Source organism: Argiope bruennichi, chromosome X1 (assembly GCF_947563725.1).
Source record: "Argiope bruennichi chromosome X1, qqArgBrue1.1, whole genome shotgun sequence".
NCBI classification, from domain to species: Eukaryota; Metazoa; Arthropoda; class Arachnida; order Araneae; family Araneidae; genus Argiope; species Argiope bruennichi.
The window spans coordinates 21247851-21272222 of NC_079162.1; the positions used below are offsets into that span (position 1 = coordinate 21247851).

General features: G+C 27.8%; 1 long non-coding RNA gene across 1 annotated transcript in view; it reads right to left on the reverse strand.

The window, feature by feature from the left end:
• Nucleotides 1–522: 522 nt before the first annotated feature.
• Nucleotides 523–24372, reverse strand: part of LOC129959447 (uncharacterized) — a 35319-nt gene continuing 11469 nt past the window's right edge. The window contains exon 3 of the long non-coding RNA XR_008783431.1: nucleotides 523–666. This is a non-coding gene — a long non-coding RNA (uncharacterized LOC129959447). The remainder of the gene's footprint in view (nucleotides 667–24372) is intronic.

Sequence of the window (24372 nt, forward strand, 5' to 3'; positions counted from 1 at the left end):
CTAATTGGTCTTTTATTTTGTTTCAAGATAGCTTACACATTCTGAGAGAATTTTATTTCTCTAATAAATCGAAAAATATAGAAGATTGAGATTAATTCATATTGATTTTTCCATTTTAAACTTCACTTCAAATTTCTTCAAAGATTGGATTTCCTGTTTCTTAATTATGGATACAAATGCATACAGTTTTAATCCTAGAAATTCATTAAGTTCATAATGATTTTAATTATACTCTTCTTTTATACTACCCTAACACTTCAATATTGTATTAGGCAATAAACCGGCAATTAGGCAAAATAAAATTCAAAAATTCTCTATGCTAGAAGTAAATACTAGCAAGGAATGTATACAGAAAGATAAAAGAATTCATTTATATTTCATTGGGTTCGGAAATTGAATACATAATGTAGTTTTAAATAGTTCAAAGATAGCATTCCTTCAATTTCTTGAACCCGGATAGAAATGCAAGTCTTTTCGGTGCCAGAAATGTTATCAGAATTTAAATCTATCTCGGTTCTCCGTTTCTTCTTTTCCCTATCGTTTCTGGCTTTCTCGCATGCGGGTGAAACTGTCAAATGCATCTTCGGTTTCTTCCCTTTTCCTCTTTTTTAGTTTCGTTCTCCCGTTTCTGTTATCAGTATTCTTGGTTTTCCAAAGCGTTTCCATCTTAAAACGAAAAAAAGATTATGTCTAAAACAAACATTCTGAAGATAAATATGAACCGGAAATCTAACAAATCAGAACAATATTTCTTGAGACAGCGTGACAAATATTTCACGTCACGTCGAGTGACAGTGAAAGACAGATCTGTCAGTGAAAAATGACTCTTTCTACTTTTGTGCAGTAAATCTAGAACTGATTGATAACGCAACAACTGCTTCTCAAGGTGAAATGATATTCTTTGAACGTGATTTATTGCTAAAAATTATGAAACCTCAAAATTTCAAAGAGTTAGACTCAATACACCGTTGAAATGCTCTCGGTTTATCAATATTTCATGTGCATCATCTACTAGGTCTCAATGAAGCTAAAAATTCTCTCTAGTTGTTTATAATAATAAATTCACGAAACAGCAGAAAGAAAAAAGCTATTCCCTAAATTATTTTTTCGTTTATCTGATAAATATGCTGTTATTACCTCCCAAATTCTTTATTTATTCATGCACATGTTATTGGATGCATTCGGATATGTGGATAAACAAACCTAGAATACTTAAAATAGAAAATTGATTTTCATTTTGAATATTCTAAGGAGCTCGAACTGTTACTTCTAATTTAATCAATCTGCAACAGTTTGGGGAAATCTTGTACTATAATAATACTAAACTATGTGTTTAAAGCGGGGAAAATAAATATGGTGGTCTGAATTTACATGGAGCTGAGAAGAAATAGAATATCAATTTTGACAGAAAAGTTTGTTTTAAAAGTCGTTGTATAAAAAATTAGGAACAGTTTTAAAGTAAATGTATTTACTGACACTTGACAGCTTTTGTTGCCGTCTTTCCTACTAAGGGGGAAATCTTTTTGCGGGAATTCTTTTAAAAACATAATACTTATGTTACATTTTGGAAACTGGATCTAAACTACTAACTTTTTGTTAATTTTTATATGTTTATATATGCTTTATACCAATCCATAATTTGATATAAATATGCTCTTAAATTAGTATTTGCCTTGGTTAGCATTTTAGGACCTTATTACCAAAGTACTAAATGAATTACAAGAAATGTTTTACTCAAGTTATTATTTTGAAATGAGCACGTTCCACTGCTAAATTATAAAAAAAGGTCGTGCAAATAATTATAAATTTCCTTTGTCTTTTAAAACATTTAATTTCAGTGTTACGCTAATATTTCGCTTGAACCACTTTTTTCTTCTTTTATTTGAAATCAGATTTGCGTGCATGAGTTAAATTGATACGAATCTGGACATGATATTTTATCTTCTAAATGCTCTAATATCTTATTTTGACACGAGTCATATTTTATTTCGCTGGAAAAGAAGTTCGGGCTCATTAGATAGAACCGTATTTTCCCTTCTTATGAAACGTTTTGAAAATGCTTTTGTATTTCAGCTTTTTTCTACGTTTAATTTATTCTTTAATTGAAAAATTAATCTATGAAAGAATTGGATTCATTAATAACGGAATCCATAAAATGTTTCGCGAAACATTTGTGGGTTTATTTAAAACTAGGAAAAAATATTATTAACATGAGAGCACAAATGTTTCTATATGTTCTTTAAAATTCGCAATTTAAACGATAAATTTCATATTTAATTGGATAAGTGAATAAACTTTTATTTTAAAAATCTTGAATTTCAAATATCTTAATGAACTATAAATTAAGAACTGTTACTATATCTTAAAATTCAAATGGAATTAACATACAATTAAAGATAAATGTAATCTTTTTCTATACCAGATTGGATTTAAAGTGCTTGGAAACTATCACACATCTATAGTTGTATGTACTACTTTATCAGTCTTTTCAATTTAAATAATAAATCTCCCACTTTTAATAATTTTAATCATATTCTTATTGATAAACAATATGAATTATAACTGTTTTTTATTAAAATTGAAACTTTTCCATTATGAATAATACTTGCACGCGTTCATTATTACGTGTCGAATCTAAAAGTTAGCAGATATATAAAAAAAAGCTTTCATAAAAAGCTGTTTATACAAATTAGGAGAATAACTGCCTTATCACATAATCTTTTTATCTTCGAAACATAATGAGTTAAAGGGAGATGACGTTTTCACCTCTCACCAACATTTCTTTCCTCTTTTTGCTAGATGACCCATCTAAGAATCCATTCGAGATTTTCACCCTCCCTGCAACATATCTGAAAGTCTCAAATACAATCAAAATTACTCTTTATCATATTCATTAGACAATACGGGCAAAAAGTGTTATTATCAGCTTGATACTAGTGAAGCATCTAAACCATCTTTTGAAAAAGTTAAAAATTCATTCGAAATAATATCAAACCTCAACAAATCTAAAATCAATGTGCAGACAGCGGAAATTCATTTTGTTCAATTTATCTACACTCATTTGATTTGGCAGGATGGTTCTTCTATTATCATATTTATCTTTCAGCTTAAACTTTCACAACTGAATTCTGAAATTTCTTCCATTTCATGTACGTTGTACAAAAGAATGAAATGGTGTCAACTGCCGAGCTGAAAAGTTTTTGGATCGTCCTATACTTTTCTACCACGCAGCTGATAAGTTAATTTCCCTTTTCTTCAGCGAAAGATTTTATATTGATTCTTCTTTTTTTCCCTCATTGCAAAAGTGGATGATACTCCGGTGCTAAAAACTCTCGCTAAGAATTCTGTAGCAATTCGTCACTTATCGGAAGAATATTTCTCATCTCACCTGAACTTTTCACATTACTCACTGTAGCATTGTTGCTAAGCGAAGGTAATTCTGAATTGGTGCCTTCTTTTCCATCGATTTTATAAAAATTTTTTGAAGCTGGTTGATGGAATGGGGAAAATGGAGCTGTCAATAAAATACTAAAGGCCATAAATTTAATCAGAAATAAATGTTATTATCACTGAAAATATTTTAGAAAGTATCTTAGAAAATGAGAACTATAGGGATACAAAGATTCTTGGGTAATGGCAATTTTGTAGTATGAACATAGATTTGTAATAGTCATGACTCCTAAGTTGTCTCAAATATGTAAATCATTGTAAGATATTGTTTTGATCATCAGTGTAATTTTCAGAAAATAAAATGTAAAATATACCAGTGGAAATTCAAACTCGTAAATAAGTAGATATGGTGGTAAAATTCAATTTGGATAATTAATTATCGGTGTTCGAAACATGCCTATAATATATCAAAAAGGCAATTGAAAAAATACATTAATTATAAAGAAAAATGATAATAAATAAACTTTACACCTAAAAAAAATAAACCAGATTCTATATATGTTTTTATGAAACTCTTTAAACCAGGACTTTTTAAAATCATAGACAATTCAAACTTGACATTATTTGCCAAATATTTCATTTTAATGTGATGGCATTGGCATGTTCAAATTTTACTGCGTTTAAAAATGTATAGATTATAATGAACTTCGAAATTGAATAATTTAAATTGAACAGAACTTTTTATTGCATTTAAATGTATCCATCAGTAGTTAACTAGACTATTTTTAACCATATAATGCGTCTGTCAAGTAGATTGGATCTTCAAGAATATGATTTCGTTACCTTCTGTATTAAATGTTTTTAATACTACATGATAGATGATGTTAAAAATAGTTGATTTATAAAGAATATTTCAGTTTATTTATAATATCCAATTCACTTTATTCTTAATATCCAAAAAAAGGGCAAAAATAATTTTTTAAGTTTTTAGCTTCATTTTCATCTGATTACATGTCTCAGAAGCAGGTGATCCTATTGTGCGCATAAGCTACATAAGTGCTGTTTCTAATCTGGTCTTATAACTGAGATGACAAGGATGATGACTGATCTGGGATTACTTGTGAAATATTCTTTATAGCATCAGCAAAATGACATCCGTTACGAACACTATTTCGCATATATCTAGATCCCACGATCTTTTAATTGCTATACGTAGATTCTGGCTTCAGAAAAATTTTATGATATATTTAAAATATATAAAAATAACTTATTTTATTTCATATGAATGTTTGCAGTTTTTATTGACATTGAATTATTAAAGAATTAATCTTTCATGCTTAAAAACTTCGAAAGAGAGATGATCGAATTCTCGAATTCTTTATTTGCTCGTGTACTTGGAAATTGCATATAAGTCAAAAACTCGAGATGATCCAAACTTTTTCGAATAATCCATGACGCACACTTGAAAATCTGATGAGAAACAAATGTTAAAATTCTCTTATATCTTTAAGAGTGTAGATTTTTTAAACGACTCTAGAATGGCAAAAGACATGAGTACACATCAACCGAAATATTCATTTTTCCACGGTCGATGTGTAATTTTTATTTAATAAAAATGTCATCTTATTCGCTTTATTATACTTTTTTTTTGCAAAATTTACTATGCAGTCAATTGCATTGCTTTCGACGTGTATATGTAACATAGCTTGACTTTGAAAAGGGATTCTCGAGGGACTTTGAAAAATAAATTCCACAGTTAACTGATTAAGTGCCGTTATTTTATATTAAATTAAGAAATTGTGTTTTTAACAAAAAATCAAAGGATTCTAATTTTTCACTTTTATTATTCAGCAATTATAAACAGCATATCTTTCGTCTAGCTAACAAAAGTATTTTTCACAAATATTTTCCTGCTAGTTATTTTACATGTCCGTTCAAAAAGTAATGAAGTTATTTCCATTTTTAAATCGTACATTCTGTAGTTTTCCGAGCTATTTATCAATCTCTTTGGCATTAAATAATTCTTTAGTCACTCTAATTGGTAACTACAAAATACTTTTGTAACAACTCTTATCGTTACGTTAAAATATCAAGTAACTAACTGCTCCTATCGACGATAAGTCAAAACCGCCAGAGAATTCATGAATTTATGAGAAAATTAATTATTAGCATACACTTCTCGGTTGGAATTAATTGCTTTCTGTTGCACTTTCTCATATTCCAAGTGTCAACCTGGAGATTCTCGTTATGCGAATAAGGAACATTAGAGTATTGGTAGACTGTACAATGACTGCTGGAATTGCACTTTAAAACTGAAATATAGAATGCATTTTTAAAGGAAAGTCACGTTCCAATATAATAACAGGCACTCATAAATAAACTTAGCGTCAAACATAAAATATAGATTTCTTAGAAATTTCCATTGCTACAAAAGATAATAGATTTTATTTGATTTAATCTGCAAAAGATCTTTAGACTGCGTATGCTAAAACTACAAAATATATTTTTTAAAACTTAGAGTCTGGTAGAGTAATAGAGAAAGTATCTAGTAATTTGACCATCTATTTGTCCTTTTCGATCTTTAAAACTTTGCCATTTTTGACGGACCAGTGGAATAGAATTCTTGTCTTTGATCATTAACAATGAATTAGTTGTTCTGTATAGGCAGATAAAATAAAACGAAGGAATAGAAATATCAACCAGATGATAAAATGGCAAACCTCAGAGGAACAACAGTCAACTTTCATAGGCCACTAGATTAGTGTCCCATTTCAAAACTTCAGAAATTACATACAGGCAACCCTCTCGATTCAATGAATAGACTAGAAAAATTAAATATATTTGCCTCTGCATGGATTTAAGTGTATGCGATGAATATTAGACACATGCTGCATGCAAAAATCTGCCCGATTTCCAAGTATATGATGTAATAAATGTTTGCTTAAAGGTTTTTTTATTGCTGTACTGGAAAATAATTTTTATTAGAAAAAGTTTAAAATTAAAATAATTTGAAATCATCATTCATCAGTTTCAGTTGTAGCAATAAAAGTGAGAAATATTCATTGAACATAAACTAGCTTCCGCGAAACATTAAAAAAAAATGTCCCAGGTGTACAGCTGTATATTCATGTAATGAATAAATGACATATTCTATTGGAAACTCAATCTTTCTAACAAATATGAAATTATATAGCTGAAGAAAGACCATTTTACTTTTTGATTATTCAGAAACCAAATACAATTTCAGTTATTACACCAACAAATAGCTGTGTAAATGAGAAAAGTAATCACCAATTTATTATTTACAAATGATATCATTTCAACATTCTTTTTTTAACAAATGTGTAACATGAGATCAATAAATCAGAATTCCTCAAAAATGTACTTTTGTTTCTGCTAGTGTTATCTTTAAAATAATTGGGCAAAATCGAGCCAGTTGAATAACCATCAAAAATGGCAATTGATTAAGCGATTATCATCGATTGATTAATCTTTTGAGAGGGCAATTATTTTTGTATTATAGTTTTCTGGTTAGAAAAATTAGTTTTTAAAATGAATGAACCGGGCTTTCTTTTATTTAATCACATCTCTCAAGTTTTAGGAGTGTATTTAAGAAAATATTAAGTACGAATGATCCGATTTTGAACTTAAATGCCAATTCTGTGTTCGTAATAAAAAATATAATTTTTGTTCTCCAAATGTAGTCTCTAACGAATTTTTTTTAAATCATAGAACAAAAATATCTATAATTCTTCGTAATGTTAATAAATTGATCTATAAAGTCTAAGTAACAACCATCTGTGAAAAATCTGGATTATTTTTAATACGGTCCAGAAAAAAAAATATTGTTACTCGTAATTTTAGAAGAATCAATTGTGTTTTGAGATTTTATCTTAAAATATTTCTTTGGTTGCTTTAATTAGAAATCCTGTCCATATTCTTTGAATTGCATTTTCTTATGATAAGCAATATTTATATTTTTCCATAAATTTTCAGTGAACATTTTCTCAGAGAACGCTTAACATGTGAAGTAAGGAAACAATTGAATGTTCCAAATCCTGAAATGACACAAATCAAAGATTTTTTACCAGTCCAAAAACAATTTCAAAAAATTTTTTTTGAGAAATATAGTCCTAAAATATCTTATGAACTGACTGCTTGAAAAATATATAAATGCTATTCATTTTTTTCATATTTTTCTTGTGTATATTAATAAAACATTCGTTTTGCTCCAATTAGCTGCTGATAAATTTCTAAATTACATCAATCGCAAACAACCAATGTCAATTTATCATGCAAGTTCCAATTATCACCAGGTGGTTTCATTTTTTATGTACTTTATAACCACAAATTCAATCATGAGTTTCCGAGCTTTCTTATGTTTCACTGAATTAACATAAATACTAGTCATACATTTGAAAGATATATTTTATTGGTATTAATTTACTTTAAATTGTAGGTTTTAAACTTTTTTTCATTCATGATTTGTTCAGAGGCCAAAAATATTTTAACGATTCGTATTTCAACCAGCCAAATTTATCTGTTACCTCAAGCGTGAAAAATAAACAATAAAATGACTTAAAAATGAAAGAAAAACAATTATTTCGAAAATTTGAAGAAACCGTCGAATTTGACATTTTTCTAAATATTACTGTCAAAGAATCTGGGAGAAGGTGGCTCTATCATGAAAACTTTTATCCCTGGTTGTTGCCACCCACAATTTAAGAAATTATGTTGTAAACGAATTTCTATTCCATGAAAAGTAAAAGCAATGTAATTGTATTTGTTTCATTCTTCAAGAATCTTTAATTTTTTTTAATTTTGTATTTCTATCACGTTTCTTTTATTTACCATTCTAGACTTGAATATTGCATGCGTCTATGTCTGGCTGAAAAAAACTATGCATATTATAAAAAATATGCTTTTTTTTATAAATATTTATATTGTTCTACTATTTCATTTATTTCCAAGATCTATTAAGTAAAAACAATCAAAATCTATTCCATTTGTATCGTTCCAAGAATCAGTTTCTAGCATATAGTTTCATTTCCATTAAACTCTTTTTATTCACAAATTCTGTCCTGGGTTACTGCAAGTTTGTGCTTTCAATAAATCCTTCTTACATTTTATACCAACTTATTTAAGAAAGAAACACCAATGAAAAATATTAATGTTCTTTACTGAACATCATCGACGTCAGAGAAGATTTTCTTCGTGTAATTCCCTTTGAGTCAAAACCATTTCTCTTCTTCAATGTGGATTGGCAGCATTTAGTTTATTTAAGAACACTGTGTATCTTACTTTTAATCTAGGTAAGTCATGCAAAATATTTTTATGGTGAAAACTCAATCTTTTTTAAAATTAATGTATTTCGTGAAAAAATTTGTCATCTTAAATAAGAAATCGTTGCATCTCAAAATTTATTGTCTTATTTTTAGCAAATCTCATCAGAATATAGCGCAATAATGAAAATTTATTCAAACTGTTTTCGAAATTTTAATCTTAAAAGCATCTTCAAAAGATTTCGTCTGTATAAATATGTTTGCAAAAGTAATTGTTGTGTTTAAAATACTGAAATCGCTATCGTTTCGTAGATATCCAATGCAATAATTAAATTTTTATTAGTTGACCGAAAAAACTGATTAATATACATGAGCATTGCAGAGTGAGTAGACCAATTTAAAGGGACATGTGTGCATTGTATCACTCGAATAAATACCCTTGACATTGTTTATAAGTTCTATGTTCAAACACATAAGTGGAGAAAGAATTTAGTCTTAGCTATCAGCTGAACTGTCAACTTTAGATAATATAAGGTTGGAGTGTATGATTACTTCATTAAGGCTGTTGTCTTAGAATTAGGATTAATTTTATCTTCCTGATTGTAAGAAACCATCAGAATGCAATGTTAAAATATTGATTTTGACAAGTAGAATATAAGCATTTTTTAGTGAATTTATGGATGTTGCATTAGCTGTTATAACTTTTCATTCGTTATATTTAGCGAAATTATATCCATTATATGAGCATATTATGTAAAAATTACTGGACATATTGAATTATAAATGTATATGTCGCTCATTCATAATCTTTCAATGCAAATATAGATTCCATAATTTCATTCTTAATATGCTTATTGAAAACGTCATTATGGTTCATTTATTATATATTAGTTTCATTTCCAAGTAAAAGATAACGCGAAAAAAAACCTGGATTCAAATGTTTTCGGAAAACAATTCTAATTTTATGAAAGAAAAAAAAACGATCAAACAATGGGATAAAACTACATTTTATGGAGTTCTATTATCATATGAAATATATCATGTATAGAAACATCTCCAAGAAATATTTGCGATCTTTAAGATACCCTTATGAATCTACAAAATCCTATTATCTTAGTTACTCTGCTTTAAGAGTTATAAAAATAAATATTTGTTTTATTTGAAGAAAAGAAATTACTCATACAGATTAACTTTAGAATTAATGAAAATTTAATTTTTTTTCTTCAGTTCCTTGCATAATAATTATAATTTAAGATTAAATTTATAAAATACTCAATTAAGTCTAAGTAAATAAATGAAATTTTTAATTGTTTTACAGAAATTAATGATCAACATAAAGAGTTACTTAATGTGCAATTTCTATCCTTATTGGTTGACAAAATTATCATAAGCTTATTTATGCAAACATTAAATATACACCAGTTATTTCTCATTTGGTAATATTATTAATAGTCCTGGAGATAATGCTGTACAAGAGAAACATTTAAAATTCCGAGTATAATGAATGGGCTTAACAATACTTTTCAAGAGCCGTATCATCTTTTTATGCTTCTAGAATAATATACTTGAAATAATTTTTAATTTATAAGCATTTAATTTAAAGGCCTATCTAAAATTTCAATGCTATCATGGGAATTATTTAATTTGTTATGAAATATAACTCTCAAAAATTATTAGTGAAAAATAATAGTATTTAACAAATGTTATATTAATGTTTTCTGAAACCTTGACTCTTATCTGGCTCCGAATCTCAAATTCTGATGAAGTATTTCGTATGTAATGTTTAAACTTATTTTTGTTATATAATAATACAACATTTATTTTTGTTTGACTGCATTCTGTAAGTGATAAAACTAATCATAAGAACTCCTGAGAGAGATAGAATGGAAATGCGTGCGTGTGTCTAAAATATCTACACTTTATTTAAAAATAATCCATAATCTCTCTCACTTCCAAATTTTAAATCTCCAATCTGTTTCGCTTTCATACGCGTTAGAATCACTTTCCAGAGAAGAGAAAAATCTCGCATTAAAACTTTAAAGTTCTTGAGAAAAAAAAAAGGCTTTCTCTTATGGCTTTTCTGTTGCCTATTTTTTCAGCCTCGAACTAAAACTACTTCCATTATTCAAAAAAGAAAAGCCCTAAAAGAAAATCCGCGAATAGGAAAAGTCCTTGCATAGGTGAAGAAAAAGCAGAGACTTAAACCGAGAAGCTCAGAGCGATTTTTAAGAGTTTACTTTATGCAATAGGCCGATGTTCCTCTCGTTGAATGTTTCGTTTACAGATCTCATTTATTCAAAGTGACAGTTCGTTTGAAAAGTCATCTCTCTCAATGCCCCTAAGCTTTGATATACGACACTGATACTCCCCGAGAAGAAAACTCCTTTTCTATAGAGGCCTGCTTCCTTCGTTCGGACACATAGAAACCAAGGCGTCAAGGGAAACTGCTTATTCATAAGATTAAAAGCACTCAACCCTATTCCAGTATTCGATGTTATGCGAATGGGTTCTGTCATATTTTGAAACCCAAGACCTTAGAAAATAGAGGATTTGGTATGTTTCCTTTATCCATTCACTGCGCTCAAACTGTTTTGCACTCTTTCAACCAAAAGCTACGTATCATGATTTTGTATTAATTCTCATAATGTATCAATTTTTAGTCATTATTTAAAATTGCTATAAAAAAAGAAACTTCAAAGTGTTATTTAAATACCAGAAATCTTCATAACATTGAGAAATATTTGAAGGGCTACACATTCTGTAGTAGATTTTTTGCATAGTAATTATCCTGTTTGAACTTATGCATCTGGATTCAGCAATCCAAAATTTTAGAAAAAAATTTTGGATTGCTGAAACCAATAGGATGGGTGTTTTCAACCTCTATTCACCGAGCTTAAAACTGTCTTCTGCTCTTTCAACTATATACATCTATCCTGTCTTGATATTAAAGTGCTTATTTTTTTAAAATAAAATGTTAAATATTTGTTAAAAACTGTCAAAAATTAGAACTCAAAGTACACTTTAGATTTCAGAATTCATGCAATAATGAATTAAAAAACTTTTTTTTTATCAAAATTGTAGCATATTGGATGTGCAATGAATTCTTGTGAATAATAAATTCATCTTGAATGTCGAAACAAATTTCTGACTGAATAAGCTGTAGAATTTGAACTTAAATTATTTCATTTCCACATTTTATAAAGTGCTTTAAGGTTACTATTGTCATTATACTTTTGTAAATAAAAGGTAAAACTAAAAACATTTAAGTTAGCATATAGTAATATTGTTTATATTAGAACAAATATTAAAACATTCAATTTTAAATCTTTAAATTTTAGACGAAAGGACTTAATTTTACACCTTGTGCTGAGTAAATTTCTGATTTCCTTTATTTCATTCTTCTTGGTGCCTTTATTATTATTTCCTCGGCCTTTAGGTTGCTTTGTTGTCAGAAACTATGGGTATCACCTCCATTAATCTTATTAAGGCATTTTAGAAAGCAAATCTAGAACTAAGTTTAATAATTCCATAATAAATATATAATTATAAAATTTCAAATGTGCACATTTTTAATTCAAATAGTCTGTTTTATAAACGACAATGATGATAGTATTTTCGTAAGCATTCCAAAATTATTACAGTCTTATAATACTGCTGACTGTTCATGTATATCTAAAGTAATTCATCATTATTATCAGCAGATAACATACAGTTTGATTAGAAATAAGAATTTTTGCAAGTTAAGATTTTAAAATGGATTTAGGCAATAAGAATTATCCGTAATTCAAGAAACAGAAAATTTCCTGTAAAATGCCATTGCAGTGAGATTATAAACGAACTCAATAAAACTTTTGTATCTCAATGCAAACTTCAAAGAGAGAAAACTATGTAATATTCTAAGATTACCCTAAAAACATCACGTATATTAAATTGTGCTTAAAACTCTTTAAAAATCTAATTTACTTTTTTGATTTTGCTGGAGAAGTATCAAAATAATTTTAATTTCTTGGAACGTTAAATTTTAATTGTAGATATCCATAGAAATACTTTAAAGATTATGAAGAGCTGTTTTTTACGGATTCTAATGAGTATATGATACGATTGTCTTTATTAGTAGAAAGAACACAGTTTTTTGTTTAAATATTCAGTAAAACGTTTTAAAAATTTTAAGTAATTGTTTTTCAAAATTTTTTCACCTTTATGCTTTCATCAAGCATTATTGTTTAAAAAAAGTCCAAATGAAAATTTTGAAAACAATATTAAGAATTGACTGAAAATTTGATTAATTTTCAAGATTGAACGATTCTATAAAGTGCAAATACAACTCATTAACCGCACAAATGTTGGTGTGCACAAATCATTAATGATTAATGTCTTTTCAAAAATTTAAAAATGAAATAGTTTTAATGCAAAGAAATATAAATTCGTATACTTATAAATCCAATCCATTTTATTGTAAAAGTATCGGCTGTATTCAAATTTTTCAAAATTTTTGGTTTTATGCACATTTTTATTAATATTTAATAAAAAATCCGATAATTAGATGAGGATTTCTTTTCTACAATGTAGTAACTATAAGTAATAAAGGTAAATAAAGATTTACCTTTAGACTTTTCAAATTAAAATTTTTGTACAATTAATTTTCAGAAACATTGCATTCTTTCATCAAAATGATAGAATGATTTTTTTTTATATCTGTCTCAAGCAATCTGTTTTTGAAGTAATACTCAAAATTTAGTTCTTTTAGTATTTAGTTTTTCATGCCATTTATAGCTTTTTCCGTACAATGATATCATGACTGTATAACTGCATAAAACAATGATATAATAATTTTGAAGTTCTATTTTTGGAATAATTTTGATTAAATAATTCGTATGATTGAAAGCGGAAATACATTTAAGAAATCTTAAAAGGAAATAAACAACAAAAGCACTCATTTAAAAATTAAAAAAAATCAAAGGACAAGCAATAATGAAATTGTCACTGTTAGAATAGATATTAAATTGTTAATGAAATTCAAAATTATGAATTGTTAAAATAGATGATAAACTGTTAATGATTGAAAATAATGAGAACGACGCATTTGACGAATAAATCGATCGCTTTAAAATAGATATTTATTTTGATTTATTATCTTAACTCATTTTTTTTCTCATGAGATAACAGAATAATAATTTGGGTTTTATATTAGCATTTTTAAAATCAGCACTACTTTTCTTAGCATTTACTTATTAGTATTTAATCCCCAGAGCAGTAATTCATGAAAAAGTATTACTATTTTAACTCTATTATTAATAGTTTTAACGAGTCGCTTGATTAGTTATAATATATTTACATAATAATGCGAAAAGGGATTTTTAACAAATACATTCCTTTCATTATGATAAATCTGCACATTTAAATAAATAGAAAAATTCCAGTGGAAAGAAAAGTTATTTAAGACAAAATATGGTAATGAAACTTCATTTGAGCAATGATTTACGTTTGATTTCTGGAAAATGAATTTTTATACAACCTCTCTTGGAGCTTCGCTCAGCGCTTTTTATTTCTTAGCATCCATTCTCTGCATAACATTCATTTGAGAAATGTTTGAAGAATTCTTTAGTTTTTACCTCTAACGCACAATCAATTCCTTGCAGAATATAATTTATCTTATAAGGTAAATAAAGTCAAACAGTCCTTTTTATTTCGAACTCGTCATCTCACTAGGGAATTCAATTAATTAATTATTTGCTCAGAAATTAAGTTTTTAGATTTTGACATAAGTCTATTATCATCAATAAAATCTCAATATAAGACTGGGTCTCCGAAATCAAATAGCTATGATGTTCTTTAATCAAATTTATCGCTCATGAAAATGGTTTCGTGTATTCATAAAGCCAATTATTAATAACTTCATTGGCATGTCTTTTTCCATGCATAATATATAAACAATCTGATGAACTAAGAGTGAAAGATCTCAAATATTTGTAGAACAACGAATGTAAATAATAAAATCTTTTTAATTTTTAGGAGGATACGTCAATAAATAATTGTTCCATTGTTCTAATAATTTATAGACTGGTAATACGGTTTTGTGCATTCACTAGCTACTAGATCATACTGTTTTCTTTTTCATTTATAGTAAGTTTTAGCATTATCTTTTCTCTTTACGTTGGGTTATTTTGGAGCAACACGTCTGTGTCCCTCTTTATTTAGACCAAAGATAATAAAGTATTCTATGGATTTCAGCTCTTGAAGTACAGTTCAGGAGCAATGATTTAACACAACAGAAAAATTACTTGGGGATTTAATGGTTAAAAAGCGGTCGAATGAAAAAGCGGTGAAGAATAAGAAAAGAGCACATACGTCCCAGCACATCCATTATTGATAATAACCTTGGATAAGCCTGTATCCTCATTTTGAATAACCGAAGAGAGACTCTTGACAAAATAGCAAACCATATACATATTAATTGTGGTCTACTTATAAAATGACGTGTAACAACTTAAAATTCTATAGAGTTTTATGAATTGGCTCCTAAAGCATTTCAGTAAAAAAGCAAGAGTCCATTCTTATGAAAATCTGTCAGCAGGTACTGGGCCGTCAAACAAAGAGGAAAATTTTAAAACAAAACAATAATGGTTATGACACAGATTCATAACTTCGAAGCAGAGAGGGGATACTGGGACACAAGTTAGAAATTCCTCGAATCTCCTGTCGAAAAGGAATTCTAGAATCACTACTCTTCTAGAAAAGGCATGCATATAGCAATTGGGACAAACCTATGCCAATTCTGCAGCATTTAACAATGAATGTTGACACTTGTAATTGCGAATGTTGGAAGCCATTCTTTGATTGCATTATATGCGTCTCCACATGTCGCAACACACGCTGTTGAAACTCTTTAGAATCTGCATTTCAAGATGTTTCAGCATCTTACATTCAGTTTATCGTTCTCAGCTGGTGAAATTACCATTTGTTTGGTCCATTTTAAAAAAGTTTTAAAACGTCATCGATTCAACAGATGGAGGAAAGGTTACAAACATGTTTTGCTGCTCAATCAAAAACCATTTTTAGTATATCGGAATGCTTGTGCAACCATAAATCTAATGCAATTGAAAACTGTCATTGTAATTTTTAATGACGGTGTCTTGATACTTATTGATTTACCATTTTAAATATGGTTTGGAGGTAAAATAGATATTAGTAATATAGAAGGACGCTTTCGGTTTAATAATAATGTACAGTTCATTAAAAATGTACATTGAATGAAGTTCAGCTCAATAATTGAAAACAAGGGCTACATTTTTCGAATCAGTCTTAAGATTATTGTTAAATCATATTAATTTCCTTTAAACATTTAAATTTTAGTATAAAAAATTCATTTTTGCTTTTAAAATCTCAATCTTACAAGGGCTTAGAATTTAAAAATTTTTTTAGACATTATCCCATTTATGTAATTTTTTTGTTATCAGCCATATTCGAATTTAAAATTGTTTTTTTTATAATCATATGAAAAATTTCAAAATTATTTAAAGTACTATTTAGAATATGTGAAAGATGGAGATCTTCAAATTTTCAACCTATTCCTTAAACTTTTTTTTCCAAATTTATTTAAGAGATAATTCATACATCAAAAAATCGTAACTAATGAATGTTTTAATACTGGTTTCACACTTATGTATTTCGTTATATTAAAAGAGTGTAACGAAAATCGATTTCAATTTTTACAGTCAAAATTAAAATTTTTATGTGTTTGAAAAAAAGAAAACTGAACAAAAATATTTCCTTTTCCCAATAAGGTTTGCATCTATTGTTTTTTGCCGGAGTCCTTGCATAGGGGTAGCGCATCTTGCCCCCCTGTAAAAAGGGGTTGTGCAAGCGAATGTGTGTGTTTCATCTTCATATAAGCTAGAAGTCAGACTTCTGCCCTCGGGTGCTCAGGGGTCCCTACCCTCAGAAGCTACTGCACCCCCTTTCCGTGGTAACGTGGACACGACATCATCATCATCATCTATTGTTTTTAAATTCGTTGTCAATGCTAATATATATAATTTTCGAATAAAGTATAATAAATCACCATGCCATTTAATTCATTAAAATTCTTTTATCAAAAATTTCGAGCTTCTTTTCTTCCATAATCAGATTTTACAGCAAAAGAACTTCACAAATAGTATTTATTAATAGAATTTGAAAATATTTAATGAGTTACAAATTCGTGCTATAATGCCTAATTCATTTGGAAATATTCTTATTTCTTTAAACAATTAAAGTAAATCATAAATGCATTATCTTTTTTTCTCAAATAAAAAGTACTGAAAATACATGCTATCAACAATAAGAAAATTTCCCTCTCATCTATAGATTAAAAATTATACTAATATTGCATATTGTTCGAAAAGGATTCCATTTAAGCTATCCCTTTTCTTTACACTCCCGGCTTGTATAATCCAACCAAGCCTAATATGCTCAGTAAATGCACTGAGTAAGTAAATTTTAGCAATATAAAATTTTAACTAAGCTTAATTCAGTCAACTGGTTGAAATTATTCAGAATTCTTAAAATAGGACTGCAATTTCTCAATATTGAGAACATAAGGCTGATAGAACAGATCTTAAAGCCCCAGCATATACCACAACCATAATATGACCCATGTTAAATTTGATTCAAGCTTCGTTTCAGTGACATGATGCAGTCATTTGGAAAAGGCAGGAGTGGAACGGGAAAATAGATTCAGGTATCAACTTAGTAGTTTGACCTCGATTTAAAATTTGGTGACTTCAAAATAAGACGTTAATCTTGTGAATTAATTTATGTGAAACAGCAATTGATAAAACTTTTTAAAGAATGGCAGATTGCTACTTCGACTCATTTACAGATATCTAAAATTCTGTCATTCGATGCACAAATCGGATATTTTTGGATGCGAAATGCTGCTATGAAATTCTCAGCTTCAGAGATGAAAGTCAGTGAGAAATGACGTATGTAATATGTAGAAACGTAAGAGCGATTGCATAATAGGATATAGAGTACAGAAAGTAATAAGATCCATAGTTGCCATGGAATCATGTTACTTTCGTTTTATAGTATGTAGAAATTCATTATACAGAATTTTAATAGCGGGGACGGAAAATGATAAGAAAATTATTTATGATTTTCGGAATAGTTTCTACAGTTTGAAAAAAAATAATATTAAGTATAGCAGTTTTTATATAATTGTAAAGATTTACAAGAATTATCATTTCTTTGTTTAAGACCACGAAGAAAATATCATTTAAGCTGACAATGAACTTACACCCCTAATTTGTGCTTCAAACGATATCCGATTTAGTCCAGCAGAAATACATTGTATGTTTTCCTTTGTGAAAATGCAATGATAAATACAAATTTACTTAATTATAAAAAATGAGCACTTGGTGTATATATATTCTGTCCTGAAGGTTCACATAATATACCCGCATATGCAACTGTTTAGATTGTACAATTAAATAAAATGGAACTTTTTGGAATTTTTGATGAAGAATTCCGCTATTCTCAGATTTCAGAATTGTTCTTATTTTTACTGCATAAGCAAAAGGAACTTTTTCTTACGAGCCAATAAAAACGTAACTCGAAGAGAACGCACATGTGGCTTTCATAAACCGCCTTTACAAGAAATGCGCATTATTCACTTGTCCAAAATTCCATCGTTAATAAATTTTAATAAAAAAACATCAATATTTTTTCTATCCCCTTGTTAATTTTAAACTTCAAAGAGCTTCCCTCATCTTATATTAAACCTATACAGATAAAAATATTTATAAAGTTTCTAGCAAAAGACGCAGTAATGAAGTTCTTTCAAAAATGAATCGGCGAACGATAAACACATTAAATTTCTTTTTTGCGATTTGGGAAAACTGTAAGTTATATCTTTGTGGCTTCGTGGTTAAATAAACTAGTCAGTAGGGTAGTTACTTACCAAAATAATCATCAACTTCGGAGATTTTTCTGTTTTGACATCTTTCACGTGCAGACGTTTATTCATCACTTAAATGCATCCATGCAGAATGAAAAGTTGCAAAACATTTCGTTATACAAGCCAAACTCCTTTTATTATATTATTGGTAATTTTCAAGTATATTTGGTGATATATATATTTTTTAATTTAAACTTAGTGTATATATACTAAAAATACCTAATCTTGCTTTGTGGAGTCTATTATTAAATTCACCATCTTCCAATCATTTGCAGATTGGAAGCCACATGATATCGTGAAAGGTCGCGCCATCCGGTTGGTTAGAGGCGGTTTTAGTAGCAATTGTTGAAGTGCTGACAATAGAGAATTTCACGCTCTTGTAATTATCGTCGTTTGTGCACTATGCTTCTATCGAGGCACAAGAGCTTAATCGTGATTATGATTCACATTTCTGTCTCTCATCAAACCAACAAGGATCATCAAAGTCGGTGATGAAACGCTGGGCGAATGTGGTATGAAGTAAATAATTACACTATATGATGGCGACGAATAAATTAGATTTTGATTACATGATAGGTCAGAAATACAAATATTTTAAATGTCTTTGTTTAGAGTAAATGCAGTGTAACAGCTTGTTAAATAGGGGTGAGTGAGTATGTTCCAATAATACGATGGAAGAGAACAACACGAACAGCTTGAATTTAATGACTCAATTCGTAAATTGAGAGAAAGTGAAATAGCACAGTAATTTGAAAAATATAATATTTTGATTTTAATTTGTATTATCTGTTTCTAATGAACGTTTTATATTTCATTAATTATAAATATTGTATTGTTAATACTATAAATATTAAAGTCTTTATAATTAAATGAGTGAGCAACTGATTTGAGAGTTCAAATGTTTATAAACACAGATTAATTTTACTCCTAGAATTATTTAATAATAATTCTAGTAATAAAAATAATTGTTCTACTTCTAGGGAAGTCGGACGGAGAAGTTTAGTCACTCTAAAAGGGCTTATACCATATTATTGTCTACAACTTCAGATCTAGATTTCAAATTTTGTCTAAATTATTTGGCATTTGTAACAGCAGCTTTATAACTTTTGGGTTTTTTTCTAATAATGATGAAGTTTAAAAATTTGGTAATTCTTAATTTATAACATATTTCTTCTAAGTTGTAGATAAAATATGAAAAATTATTTAATCCTTCCACTTATATGTACTTGCAAATCTTATATCTGTGCTTTTTTCAAATAAATTTTTGACTGATTAATAAAAAAAATATTTATTTCTTTTTAGATATTTTATTACAAGACTTAAATTGTATATTTTTCTGTATTTTTTATATCATTTGTACCGATTTTAATTGTTGTGGTTAAAAATAATCGAGTAGTGCAAAACTCAATATTTTTAGTGAGAGTTATCACTCTTTGAATTATAAAAATATATTTTATAATTCAAAGAGAATATAATTCAGAGATATATTTTATAATTTCAGAAACTTTGGAATACAAGTTTGAATAATTGTGAAAAATTTCTTGTTGGAGGTATATCTTTGAGATTTTTAATAATGCTTCCAACAGTTATTATATGCGTTTAAATATGAAGTGAAAAGGTTTGACAAACCGTTTTATATTTTTTATTTTAAAATGCATTATAAACTTTCTTATTCTCCAGAATACTGTGAAATAATCGAAATCTGGTTGTAATATTAAAATAATAAATAAAAAGTTATTAAAATAATAAATAACAATGAAGTGGATACTTCGGCAGAAAGGGAATATATAAAGCTTGTGTATAAATATATAAGCCATGTTATTGTATATAAAAATAAAATTTAAATGAAATTAATAAAAATTGTTGATTTGTACGCGTAACCGAAATAGGATGTATTTTCATTTTCATAATAATAAAATCCTAAAAACAATGAGACAATCTTAAGAATTCTTTGCAAAAATGGGATGACAAATCAAGTCGAAAGTAGGAAGGAAAAAGAGTCAATTGAAATAATAAAACGCCTTAAATGTGATGATTTCGATGAAAAAAAAGGATTAAACAAATTGAGGATTAAATATTTTTGAAATAAATCTAAGAGTTCTATTGGTTCTTTCGTGATTTTTAAAAAATATTATTTAGCTAAAAAATGAGAGTTATCCTTAAATATGAGAGCATATAATCTTTCTTAAAGCATTTACAATATTTTAATTCCTCTGAGTAATAGCGTAATTCATTTCCTAAGAATTTAAATGAAATTTACATTCATTATCGAAGATCAAAGCAATGTGATTTTCATTTTCTTAAATCAATACATACAAAAAACACCGGGCTCTTTTCCTCCAATAAATCATTTTGGCTATTAATTAACTTACATTTTGAGATTCATATGCTAACTAACAACAGATAAGTTTTTCAAAAATAAAACACAATGGATAATATATACGTATAAGGCTGAAAACATAACAATTTTCAAAAGCTGTTACGAATTTTAATCATTATGATTTTTTTCTTCGGGGGTAATCGTCCTTTGTCGAAATATGTCATGCGATGATTTATTATTCTATTTGTCGCGTTACTTGATTAATGCATTTTAGTTTTGCTTTAAGGAGAGCAGTTACTTTCTTGTAACATCACATTCTCTAGCTTAAATGTCACCATTACGAATCGATTGAGAAGGAAAAAAAAGAGATAAATGATGCATCATTTAAAGGAGGAACGATCCATTATTTTACGTTAAGAAATATAATGTAAAACATTCTAATTTTTGCAGCAGTCATTTTTATTCTGCATCACAGATTAATGCTTTAATATACAAAATATATTGCAAAGATACGCGCATAGTTAAAAGCCATAAAGAATTCTTCATTATTTGCTAAAACATTTGCGATATCTCTCAAAATTTGGATATTTTGTGTTATTTATTTCTCACTAAGTTTCCTCCATTGTAAGAATTATATTAAAAAACCGTTGCTGCTTTTTCTATAATGAAAGCTATAAATTTACGAATACAATCTTCCATGCAAAAGAGATAAATTAAACATTTCAGTTGTCAAATATTTTTTGAAATAAATTATTTGTGTAAAAACTACATAATTAGCACTTAAAGTTAAAATTAATTTTAATTTTCAGTTATTTGGGAAAATTTTAAAATTAAATTCGTAATTATTTGAATTTTAAAATTTATTGAGCCTGATTTTTTCTATTGTGAACAGTAATGCCATTCATATTATGATTGTCGTCTATATCTATCATTGATCTTTTTAATCCTACAATGAATTGTTAAAAACAGCTCAGTCCTGAATAATTACAATTTTCATTAAAACGCGTTTTGAAAACAAGTCATAAATCCTTATATTAAATCATATCAAATTCCTTATACCTTTTTTCTATATAAAAAGTTTGAGAGAAAAAGAGAAGAAATCAAACGTAAAGAAATTTTTGGCGATAGTTAAATTGTCTAAAAACCGAAAATTTGGTTAAAAAAACTTTTTTGCTAAAAATAAACAAAGTGTATAAACTGTCATTTGCAAATTTTAAGTTTTCTAGTTCCTCTTTAATGCCATAAAGCCGACTGTGTAGACTGGATCAGGGTGGATCTTGCAATAGAGCTTTAGGTGTTCTTTCTTAAGATCATGATGAACAAACTTTACATTGTAAGTTGTGTCCCAAAACAAAACTGTTTAGTGCTACAAGTAGGTGACTGATATGCAAGAAAAAGAAAATCTGTAGCATTACTAACATGGCTTTATTAACAAAAGCAAACTTAATTACGCATACAAAGGAAAACTCATGGTTGCATCACCGAAGATATCCAACATTACTTAGATATCAAATCGATATAATGAAGGCTTCACAACATTGGCGCATTGATTCTCCCTCCCTTTCAAATTAGAAACATGTGCCGTGAATACATGTAGCCGCTTCTACTAATCTGGGGACAAACTGATGGTACATTGTTAAGGGTGTATCATAATGAGCATGAATTTCATGCAAAATGTCCGTAAATGGGAGGCAGAAGGCTCATAGTACTCAAATAATGAATTAACCACTGTTCTATTGATATAACCCTACGCATTACTACTAAAAAGTACATTTGCCCAGTTTGATGGCATCCGAAAATCCACGAAACTTGCATTATGGAAGTAATTTTTAACATTTTTTCTAATGCAGCCATGAGTTTTTCTTTCATAGGCACAATTGAATTTATTTTTGTTTATAAAGTGATGTTAACACTGCTTTCCATTTCTTTTATGTCAATCACATTGCTGTAGCGCAGCACATTTCAGTTTTCAATTAGTTCTGTTGGTTAAGGCGTAATAGACAGGTAAGCGACTTTTAGAACTTTCTATATTTGAAGTACACTTTAATACTTTATCTTTCATTAAAACTTAGCTACAGTTTATATTAAGATTTAGATAATCCCATTCAATCCAATTTAATTTAATTTAAATGATTCATTGTAATAAAATTAAATGAATGATTAGATTTTACTTATAGCATTGAAACGCTGGTATGTTTTGAATACATTTTAAATTGTTTCGCTTTCATATTTATTTACTTTGACAAATGACTTAATAAATTTTGAGAAACTTGTATTGAAGTAAAGATTATGTAAATATTAAAATACAAACACTTTATTCACTCTTTGAGAGTTTCTTATCTACAGGCGAAACTTTTAATAATGGGAAAAATGTTTATAATAACATTGAATATTTGAAAATTATTATATTTTTGATTTTTAAATCAAAGCTTTTTAAAAAAATTGTCTTCAGAAAATTCAGCTAGATATTTTTATTTTATTTTATGGGGTTAACTTGTAGAAGACACTTTCATAAAAGTTGAAAAGTATCTTTGAAAGTTTCTGAAGCTAGTGTTGAGTTTAAAAAATATTATTCTTTATCTTTGAGCAGTTAGAAAATTTAAAAAGAACTTGCAAATGGAAAATTTTTACATAGAAACTAGGTCATGGGAAAGATATATATAATTCTATATATATTATTTTATATTAAAATTATATATAAATATAATTTTTCTTTTTCTTCAAAGAAATTAACTTCGTTTTTGTACCGAAATTTTAACCAGAAAAATATGTTCTTTACCGCTTTATTAAATGTAAAGTACTCTATTGGCTAACAATAGATATAATCAAAACTTAACAATGATTATTTTATAAATAGAATGAAATCTTCTGCACTTTCGATTCTAATTATAAATCCTTTAATGTTTAGTGACATTCTACATAATAATTGTAAATTTGCCATTTTAGCTTTACGAATTATTTTCATTGCAGTTTTTTATTTTGCCATAATTTCTGTCTTTTCATTAATTCTCTTTCACGAACAGTCAAAATATTAGAGCTAAATAGGCCAACATGAATGAAATATTATAGTTCTATTCATTATTAGACAGATAGTAAATCGACAAAATTCTTTTCAAAAATATATTATTCAAAGATGAATAATGATAAAAATCACGAATAAAACCCTTCTACAAAAGTATTATAACTGATTTCGCTCTTGACATCAATAAAGAGATTATGAAAATGCATATTTGAAACATCAGCTCGTGAAATTGAATTTAGTGATTACCGCAAATGAAAAATGTTTTTTTTATTTTATTCAACATTTAAAAAAATCCTATTCATCTCTTTATATGCAAAGGTCACCTTGCACCCTTGAAGCGATAGCTTAGATTCTTGTATTTCCTTGAATCCTTGCATTTCCTTTTTACTTAATTTATTAATGTTAACTTTTTCAGTATTTA